Below are 5,310 nucleotides of genomic sequence, written 5' to 3' on the forward strand. Positions count from 1 at the left end.
TATTTAGCCTCCGATGATTCGGAGACTCCGCTCGGGGCATCTTCCAAGCCCTCCTCAGCCCGAGGCTGAACGTCTTCGATTGTAGCCGGCTCAACGGACTTTGGGACCTCGGCGCTCTTCATTCGAGCCACTAGTTTGAAGGTGCCATCCTCTTCTCCCTCCTTTTCTTCATCTCGTAGTTTTTGGGCTACGTCAGCAGACAGAAGGGCGGAGTCATCCTTCGACTTGCGAGCCCTGCTTTTCTTAGGCTTCGGGGTATCTGAAGGAGAGACCCTTCTCCTCTTCTTATCCTTAGCCGGTTTCGGAGCCTCCTCTTCCTCAGGCGGGGCCAGCCTTATTTCAGAAACATCCCCGAGACCTGTATAAAAGGGAATCAAGTATAAATGAAAAGAAATGTTTCAGAAAAAGGCAACAAAAGCGTATAGGATAAGCATACCATGATTTTTGGCCTCCTAACGGCCCTTCGCTAAATTGCGCCACGAGCGCTCAACATATGTGGAAGTCGAAGCCAGCTTCCGAACCCAACTTTTGTGGTTTGGGATTGTACCGGGCAGCCAAGGAACTGCTACATCATAAGAAAAGACATGGGTGAGAGAAGAAGTGGGTGAAGGAAGATAAAAGAAACAAAGCAATTCAACATATGATTTTGATGGGTTTAGTTACGCTTCATGTTCCATTCCTCGGGGAATGACATTTTCTCAGCCGGGATTACATCGGAGGTCCTCACTCAGACAAACCTACCCATCCATCCTCGATCCTTGTCCTCGTCTGTACTCGAGAACAACACCTTTGTGGCTCGGCAATGGAGCCTTATTAATCCGCACCGATAGAGACGGGGGCTATATAGTCTCATGAGGTGGTCGAGGGTAAATGGCATCCCTTCGACCTTGCTCACGAAGAATTGAAGCAAGATAACAATGCGCCAAAAAGAGGGATGTATTTGGCCGAGAGTTATTTGCTATTGGCGGCAGAAGTTGATAATAACGGGATCGATGGGACCCAGCGTGAAATTGTAAGTGTAAACACTTAAAAACCCTTTCACGTAAGTAGTAATCTTCTCCTCGGGGGTAGGAACCACCACCACTGCGTTTTCCTAATGGTAGTCTTTTTTCACCTACTCAAGATCTCCTTCGGTTATTGAGCATATATATCTAGACATGGGCTCACATTGGCCAGGGGCCGAAGAGGGTTTTTCAATTTTGAAATCAGAAGAAAGTCGCATGACCCTGGAACGCACTCTTCGATGCGTGGATCCACCGGCGTTTTATCACCGACCGGCCGCGATGAAGAGGCTTTGTACTTTTGGGGAACGGTTTTAGATGTTTTTGCCATTTCTATGTGAGTTCAGAGAAAAAAGAAGATGAAGCTTGTTGTTTTAGGAGAAGAACGACAACGGGATGTAAGTAATTTGCAGAATTGAGGAACTTGAAGGAAGGAGAGCTTTGAAGATTAAGAAAAGTTTTGAAAATAAAGTTTGAGAAATTTATGAAGAGGATCTAATTATAATATTGCTATGACGGTTTGAAAACACTTGTGGTCGACCATTAACTGGCACTAATTAATGGCCTTGCGAACTGTGCAGACGTGACTCTTTAGTCGCCTCCGCCGCTTACGTCACGAGGGCAACGTCATAATTGGTTGAAATCGAAGACTCATTTCGTTTCTTCTCATTACACTCTAAGAAACGAGGGGACTATCTGTATACTGGCCATTAATTCGAGATCGGAGAACTGCATCTAGGGTCAGCCTCGTAATAGATCAGGCCTGAGCACGAAAACAAGGTACTGAGTTCGAAGATCGAGGTACCCATCGAGATCGAGATCCCCGGCGATCGAGACTAGATGTGATTAGCTTCGAGCGTAACGCAATAACGGCAACACGAAGTATCTGTAACCGGTCCACGACGGAAATCTCGGAACGGATCAAATCAAGGCGGTTATTTGTGTCAATCATGGTTTACTTCCGTAACTAGAATTGTACCTCAATTAGGATTCTCTTGTATATAAAGAGGGGTCCCCATCTTTGTAAAGACTCTCACATTCATTCAGATCAAAGCAATATAACAGTTCTCCATTATTAATCAATTCATTGTTCTTTACTTGTTTTCACTTTACTACTCTCGAGGGTTTATCGGTTCGAGGACTCTATCCAAGCATATGTTTATTCTATATTCTTGTCAATTCATCACTTATCTCTAAATTAATCAATTGGAATTAAGTGAAATCCCGTATCCTTAAAACCACATTATAAGTTTAATTGTTACTCGATTTTTAGGGTAAACAAGGAGGATATGATTGCCCATGGGACCAGAGAAAGAAGAATGCATGACTTTACTATCTTTCATTTCCAATCACATGATAATGGAGATGCATTGTTAATTTCCTCATCATCCTTTCTAGTTTCTTGTGTCCATTTCCTTTTCTAGCTATGCTAGATGATTAGAACTTAAAGCATTATAGATCACAAAAAGATTTAATGTAACAATAATGATAAAATTGTCCCATTTACAGCATGATAGTAAGTTATTTGCCTCAGCCAGTCAGCTCAAGTCCAAACAGAAAATAAAATCAAATAGAACTATCAACTCAGCTGAGGGTATTGCATGGTCATGCCCTTGTAAAATAACATTTCCATCCAACAGCACAAATAACAAACTGCTCCGGAGTTCAATCATCGTCTTTCTTTTACAAATCTGCATAGAGATTATAAAGAAACATTTAAAAGTTGCTAAATTTCTGAATTTACACTTATCTATTGTACAAGATAGCTAGAACAGTTCAGGGGATGGTATTACTGCTTAGACTGAATAAATGAATGAATAAATACATTAGAGAAATGAATAGGTCTAATTGACAAGTCCTATACCGACCAAACTTCCGGATCCCAGGCCAGGATTGATGAATGTCCACCACAGTTCAAGTTGAATGACTCTGTTGAAACCATTGGATTTGGATGTCAAAGATTGAATTCAATACAGTACAAATTAACCAATGAACTATGCATGCAATTCCAGCGTCAAAAGAATCAACCTAATCCTTATATACGCTGGCGAATCCATTCTGGACTAATGATAGTGAATTGGATCTTTCAGACACTTAATATTTAGAAGTTGACAGAACACGGGAGGATAACTATAGCGTTTTCAAGTCAAACTTTACCTTGAGGAAAAAAGTTTGACAGTAACTTAACAGTAGCAGTCTGATTCTGATCCGCTATACCATTGTTGAACTTTGCACTAGGTGCTCGAACTTTGAAACTACCATGTCTTACTGGCTTTGGAAGAAAAAGAGAGTTGAGCATTTTCTCCAAAGACTGAGGCGTGTACTTTGCATATTTGGCACTTCCTTCTTGTTCAACCAGTGGTCCATAGGTCTGCATTTAACTCCGATAAACAGGTACAATTGCCTGATTGATGAGCTGCCATGTCTTTTCTCTTACTTCTTTGTCAAGCATGACCCAATTAGCTGGGTGAGAATTGGCTAATAATCATCTCCAAGCAGCTTATTGCAGTAGTCAGTGATAAAGATGAAAAGTTTCAGGACACTACCATCGGGAGGTGGTGGCATTTGCCTCTGCAATTCAACTTGAACCATAAGTTCCCAGAAGATTTCACTAGCACCATCAATCACCCTCTTGATGAGATCCCTTGTCAAATTCTGGATTTTACCACATGCAACTCCACCAAAGAGACGATTGAAATCCAATCTCAGCTTGTTTAAAGATGCAAAGATATCTAACAGTTTTAACATCTTAACTGGATCCTTCTTACTCTCTGTAAAAGTTTTTCCAAACTGAAGGAATGCAAGAATACCTGCCCGGGCAGCTATTTTAGCTAAACAGCCCATCCACACATCCAATCCAAATCTTTCAAAGACATCATTGCAAAGTTTATACTCGGCCTCTAAAAGATGCTTCACAGCAAACTCTATATGCTTACCCCAACAAGCAATGTAGCCCTCTGTGCTCTGCACGTCATTGAACTCGGAGACTGAAATCTCAAGGTAATCTAAATTAAGTGCCTCCAAACTTGCCCTGACATTAGAACTCCGTACCTCAACATAGATCGCCTCACACTTTTCAAGCCTGTTATTGGCAACCAATCTTCCAAGTATAGCCTCTAGCTTCTGTATAACAGCCACAGGCAGAAGAGATGGAGCAATGCAGGCTTTTTCACCTGGCAAGGCTGGATCACTCATTGGCAACGGAACATTATTTTCAGTCAGTAGCCGCCTAAATTCATTTTCCAATCTATCCAATGTAACCTCATGAAGTCCTCCATCAAGGCGACCCTTATCTTCCCCATTGTGCAAATCCCTTAGAGAAGTCAACGCGACGTTCAAACTCGAAATAAACTTGTCATCAGCAACACTATGGTCCTCTAGGTACTTCACAATGTCCGCCAACCACTGAATTGCCATGTCAAAATTCTCCCCCAAAAATCTTAATGCCTCTTTAAGCCTTTAGATCACACCAAGGTAACCAGGGAGGTCGAATTGAGGATCGGATAAGGACTTCTCAATCCCATGAATGACATCAAAAACCTTAAGAACAGCAGTAGCAGGTACAACAGCACGATTAATATGTCCAACAACGGCATCAAGATCATCCTTCAGCGCGAATCGGCCTAATTGCAGCTTCCAAAGAAGGCAATCTCTTTTTAATCTCAACTAAACTAGGCCCATCTTTTTCAAGAGATAAACCTAAAGCTTTAGATTCCTCCAAACTAAGAGTCAAAGATTTCCTAGCAGATCTCAAATATTCAGTACCTTTTTCCATCAGGGCCATAATAAAATTAATCAAGAATTGCAAAAACCAACTTGAAACTAGTAATCCAACATAAACCCCACTACTGAATCTCAAATCTCAATCCACTTCCTCAACCAAAATACTTATTTTATCTATCCCATTTGGACATGTGTAAAATTCAGCGTTATATATGCAATGCACACAAGAAACTCAAATTGAAAAAAAAATAAAATAAATCTGGATTCTTGTAGAAGTGAACTTTCATTGTTTGCTTCAGCAAACTCACAAAAAACCAAAACAAAAAGAGTACACACAAATCTCAGCTAACAACTAGTTGTAAAATCAAGAAAAGCAAAAATTATTCACAGACTTTCGGCAAGCCAAAAAGGGGTAACAAAAGCAATTTTGATGGAGACCCATAGTAAACTTCAGCAAGATGAATACGGTAAACGTATATGGTTACCCTAAAAATTGAATAACAATTAAATTTTAAGGATACCTTATTTCACCTAGTATCAACTTGACAAATACAAAGAGTAATAATAGAAATTGACAATAATATAA

At 40.6% G+C, this 5,310-nt stretch overlaps 1 pseudogene; it reads right to left on the bottom strand.

Annotated features, from left to right (window-relative positions):
* Positions 1-2,476: 2,476 nt before the first annotated feature.
* Positions 2,477-5,310, bottom strand: LOC109236694 (annotated as a pseudogene).

This window comes from Nicotiana attenuata, unplaced genomic scaffold (genome assembly GCF_001879085.1).
Source record: "Nicotiana attenuata strain UT unplaced genomic scaffold, NIATTr2, whole genome shotgun sequence".
Classification (NCBI taxonomy): Eukaryota; Viridiplantae; Streptophyta; class Magnoliopsida; order Solanales; family Solanaceae; genus Nicotiana; species Nicotiana attenuata.